The sequence below is a fragment of the Phaseolus vulgaris genome, chromosome 2, assembly GCF_000499845.2.
Source record: "Phaseolus vulgaris cultivar G19833 chromosome 2, P. vulgaris v2.0, whole genome shotgun sequence".
Taxonomy (NCBI): domain Eukaryota; kingdom Viridiplantae; phylum Streptophyta; class Magnoliopsida; order Fabales; family Fabaceae; genus Phaseolus; species Phaseolus vulgaris.
The window spans coordinates 12251267-12257266 of NC_023758.2; positions in this window are offsets into that span (position 1 = coordinate 12251267).

Below are 6000 nucleotides of genomic sequence, written 5' to 3' on the forward strand. Positions count from 1 at the left end.
CTTAATCTCCAATTTGGGAGAGTTTTGTTACTTCAAAAATCAATTCTATTATTTGAAGGACCTAAGCCCTCCTTTTATAGGAGCAAGGGCCGGTCATAAAGCTACAAAGCTTGCACTACAAGCTAACCAAAGGTCCCCTTTCACTCACTCCTAACGCCTATTAGTGAGTCATGAAAAGTCACCTTCAAGAAAATTCTAAACTAAAGCCTAAAGATGCTTTACAAAAGAGGTATTTAATGTTTCCCTCCAAGCACCTTTCTAAAAACTATATATTTAAACATTCTACAAAAGACACTATAAAAAGAGAAAACATTCTACCACTACTTCCTAATTCTTTAAACTTGCTCCTTGTAAGCCTTTGAGGTAGGCTAATGTCTTCTTGAGCCTCTTCAACTTCGGCCTCTACCTCTTCTTGATCTTGATCTTCGGCCTCTACTTCTACTTGATCTTGATCTCCATTATACTCCCCGAGTTGGAGAGAATTCGACCACGAATTCTGGAGACCTACAGAAAAAGGAATTAGATCACTGATATTAAATGGATGACTACCAAGGTATGTATCAGGCATATCTAACTCATAAGCATTATCATTAATCCTCTTTAGGACTTGGAAAGGTCCATCACCGCGAGGCATTAGTTTGGACTTCCTTTGAGTAGGAAAATGATCTTTCCTCAAATGAAGCCAAACCCAATCACCTTCATCAAATAACAATGCTTTTCTCCTTTTGTTGGCAATTTCAGCATACTTGCCAACCTTCTCAATTCTCAACTTGATGTCTTTATGAAAAATTTTCACAAAAGAAGCCTTTTTATCCCCATCTTTGCACAAGACATCATCAAGTATGGGAATAGGAAGAAGATCAAGAGGTGTTAAGGGATTAAACCCATAGACAACCTCAAAAGGAGAATGTGAGGTGGTAGAATTTACTACACGATTATAAGCAAATTCAACATGTGGTAGTAAATTCTCCCAAACTCTAGGATTCCCGGAAATAAAGCATCACAACATTTGTCCCAAAGTTCTATTTACCACTTCGGTTTGACCATCGGTTTGTGGGTGACAAGTGGTAGAAAATAAAAGCTTAGTACCAAGCTTACCCCACAAGGTCTTCCAAAAGTGACTCAAGAACTTGGAATCCCTATCGGACACAATAGTTCTAGGAATACCATGTAAACGAACCACTTCTTGAAAGAAGAGGTTTGCAATATGACATGCATCATCCACTTTGTGGCAAGGAATAAAGTGAGCCATCTTTGGAAAACGATCCACTACCACAAAAATGGAATTCTTTCCCTTGGATGTCTTGGGTAATCCTAAGATGAAATCCATAGAAATGTCAACCCAAGGCATGGAAGGGATAGGAAGAGGAGTATATAAACCATGGGGATGCAATCTAGATTTAGCTTTACGGCAAGCTATGCATTTTTCACACAAACTATGAACATGTTTATGCATATGAGGCCAAAAGAAATGTTCATGTAACACATCCAAAGTTTTTGCAACCCCAAAATGACCTATTAATCCTCCCTCATGTGCTTCTCTAACAAGAGATAATCTAATGGAGCTTTGAGGAACACAAAGACGTTTTCCTTTAAAAAGACAACCATCTTGTATAAAAAAATCTTTGTGTCCTCCTTTGATACACTCTTGATAGATAAGAGAAAAATCAAAGTCATCATGATAAAGATCCTTAATGTGATCACAGCCAAGAAATTGAGAACCCAAAAGATTTAGCAAGGCATAGCGTCTAGAAAGTGCATCGACCACAACATTATTTTTGCCTTGCTTATGCTTGATCACATAAGGAAATTGCAAAAGGAATTCCACCCACTTAGCATGCCTCTTGTTAAGTTTGTTTTGGCTTTTCAAATATTTAAGAGATTCATGATCACTATGAATCACAAACTCTTTAGGAAAAAGATAATGTTGTCAAGTAAACAAAGCTCTAACAAGTGCATACAATTCTTTATCATAAGTGGAATAGTTGAGATGACTTCCTTTCAATTTTTCACTAAAATAAGCTATGGGTGGCCCTCTTGAAGGAGAACAGCCCCAATGCCTATACTTGAAGCATCACATTCAATCTCAAATGTTTTAGCAAAATTAGGAAGGGCTAAGATGGGGGCATTAGTCAATTTTTCTTTTAAAACATCAAAAGCTTTTTGTTGTGCTTCCCCCCACTTAAAAACCACATCCTTTTTTACTATATCATTGAGAGGTGCAGCTATGGTACCGAAGTTGGGTACAAATCTTCTATAAAAAGAAGCAAGACCATGGAAACTTCGGACATCATTCACATTGGTAGGTGTTGGCCAATTTTGAATGGCCACTACCTTAGATTGATCTACATGCACCCCTTGTTTACTCACAACAAATCCTAGGAATTCTATATGATCAAGTGCAAACATACATTTAGCAAGGTTAACATACAAATGTTCTTTCCTAAGGGTTTCCAAGACTTGTCTAACATGCATCCTATGGTCACACAAAGACAAGCTATAAATGAAGATATCATCAAAATAAACAACAACAAACTTGCCAATGAATGGTCTTAAAACATGATGCATGAGGCGCATGAAAGTACTTGGAGCATTAGTTAAGCCAAATGGCATAACCAACCACTCATACAAACCAAAGTTGGTCTTAAAGGCCGTCTTCCATTCATCACCCGGTTTTATACGGATTTGATTGTAGCCACTTTTAAGATCAATCTTTGTAAAAAATTTTGAACCATGCAATTCATCCAACAAATCATCAAGCCAAGGTATGGGATGCCTATACTTAATTGTAATGTTATTTATAGCCCTACAATCCGAACACATCCTCCATGTGCCATCTTTCTTAGGGACAAGGATAATAGGCATAGCACAAGGGCTCATGCTATCTTGAACCCAACCTTTAGCAATTAATTCCTTAATTTGTTGGCGAATTTCCCTAGTTTCACTTGGATTTGTCCTATAGGCCGGACGATTGGGTAAAGAAGATCCCGGAATCAAATCAATTTGGTGCTCAATCCCTCTCAAAGGTGGAAGTCCATTTGGAGGATCTTGAAACATATCATGAAACTCCTTTACCAAATTATCCAAACAATGAGGACTATCTACAAGTGGTTCTATCTTAAGAGGTCTAGAAATAGCTAAAAAAATAGGATTGTGAGCCACTATATCCCTTTGGACCTCATGCCTAGACACAAGAAGCGTAGGCTTAGAACTTTTTACTTTTTCATTCTCCCTCTTTTTTTTCATAAGAATTTGGTCCTCATGGACTTCTCTTGGAGAGAGAGATTTCAAAATGACCTTGTGACCATGGAAATCAAAAGAGAGTTTATTGGTAAAGCCATCATGAAAAACTTTTCTATCATATTGCCAAGGCCTTCCCAAAAGAACATGTGTTGCCTCCATGGGTACAACATCACATAAAACCTCATCCTTGTATTTTCCAATAGAGAAATTAATGAGGACTTACTTATTCACAATGATTTCGCCTCCTTCACTAAGCCATTGCAATTTGTAGGGCTTTGTATGAGAGATAGTAGGCAATCCAAGCTTATCTACTACTCTTGTACTAGCCACATTAGCACAACTACCACCATCCACTATTAAAGAACAAATGTTTTTTTGAATAAGACATATTGTATGAAAAATATTTTCCCTTTGACTTTCATCAAAAGGTTGTAAAACTTGTCCAAGAAGTCTTCTCACAACCAACAAATCTCCTTGAAGTGGACTCTCACTCTCATGCTCACTAGATGATCTAGAATGTGAAGAATGCTTAGGTGAATCCGAATCATGCTCACTAACTACAATGCCATTATGCACAAACATATTCCTCTGAGAAGGACAATTAGCCGCAATGTGACCATAACCCATACACTTAAAGCATTTCTTACTAGACGATTTAATTGGAGATTTAGGGGTAGAAGTCGAAGGCCTAGATTCCTTAGGTTTGAAAGAAGACTCTTTAGAAGGATTTTTGGAAAAAGATTATCTAGTTTTCCAAGAGTTGTTGTCGTAACCATCATTGGGAGAATTTTTAAAAGCATTTCTTTTAGCAATTTGGGCCTCAACCTTCATTGCAAGATGAACCAAAGATCCCAAAGATGAATACTCTTGAAGCTCAACAACATCTTGAATATCCCTCCTTAGACCACTTACAAACCTAGCTATCAAGGCTTCCTCACTCTCTCTCAAATCAACCTTAAGCAAAAGCGTTTCCAATTCTTTGAAATATGCATCCACACTTAGCGTGCCTTGTTGAAACCATTGGAGCTTCAACATGAGGTCTTTCCTAAAGTGTGGTGGTACAAACCTAAAGCGCATACACTCAACCAAATTGTTCCAAGAGACCACGAGAGGTCTCTTGTTATAGCAAATGTCCGTTACATAACTATGCCACCATTTCATGGCATAATCAACAAATTCTAGGGTGGCTATCTTCACCTTTTGGTCCTCCTCAACCTCATAGGTGTTAAAGATTTGTTCACATTTACCCTCCCAATCTAGATATACATTAGGATCACTATCCCCATTAAAACTAGGAACTTTTACAAAAGGAACTTGAGGCTTGGACTCTTGGTGAAGTCTTTGGTTACGGTGATGGTTTCTTTCATTGGAATGAGAATGATGCCTCCTTCGTCTATGATCATCCTTAGAACCGTGAGCAGATGCAGAACCTTTTGAAGAATGTTTAGGAGAAGGTTGCCTCTCATGCAAAGAATGGACAACTCCTTCTTGTTGCAATTCAATCTTAGCCAACCGTGCTTCTAATTTGTGCAATTCGTCATCCTTTTGAGCAAGAGCCTTTCTTGCTTCTTTCAATTCATTAAGAACATAAGCTCTATGAGTAGAGCGTGGCTTTGAAGATTCCTCCCTTGAATAGGTATCCATTAGAAAAGAAAACAGCAAACGCAAGAACAAACAATGTTAAGAAAACAAAGTTAGCAACAATTATATCAAAATGCCGAAGTGAAGTGTCACTTAAAGTACTCCAAAGAAAGAATACTCCCCTTTTCCAATCTGATCTTGAGGCCTTTAGTAACCTCAAATGAAAGATGTCAAAGCAATAGCACACAATCTCAAAGTTAATCACCACAAAACCAAAGAATCAATGAAGGACAAACAAGAAAAGGTATAAACAATAAAAGGCTATAACAAAAGAAATACAAGATGTATGACAAACTCAAAGATTAGTGAATAAAAGACAAGCAAGAAAATAAGGTACTCAATGAAAAAGAAGGCACACAAAAGAGACCTAAAGAAAAACACTAGAGTAGATGAAGAAAACAAAAACATAACTACTGGAAAATATTTTTGTGCAAACTGTGCGTGATGTTTACAGATTTATCTGGAATGATATAAAGCGAACTGGATTATGAAATTGTAACCACAGAAAGTTCAAGATCTTATCTCAATAATGGCACTGGAATTACTCAAAAACAGTTAGCCAATTAATTGTGATAAATTTTCTAAAATCACTACCAGATTACCATATTTTTTTCGGCAGAATTATACACTGTTTGTATTTCATTTATAATTTTTTTTTTGTACTTTGAATTTTGAAGTACTTATTTTTTCTACTTTTTTATAACACTTTGACAAACACAAATCCAGAATTTCAGAAATTTCCAGTAAGTAAATCAATTGCAATAAGGCAAAACAGTTAGCACGTTTTCTGGAAAACAGAGGAATCCTAATAGGAATAAAAAACAGAATTAAGAACTAGCAAAGACATAATATAAATGATGTTTAAGAACTTGTATAGGTCTAATACACAAGTATAACTCAAAACTAAACAGAAAATGCATCAAAGGATCAAGAAACAAACTCAGAAAACTGCATTACACAAAAACAAGAAACAAAAAATTACAACAAAAGGACCACAAAGAATTGATAACATTCTTGGAAAAACATGACTATGACAAAACTTATAAGGATTCAAAAATTAAAAAGACACAAACACAAAGTAAGAGCAAAAGGAAAACAGCAAGAGAACTCAAAAAT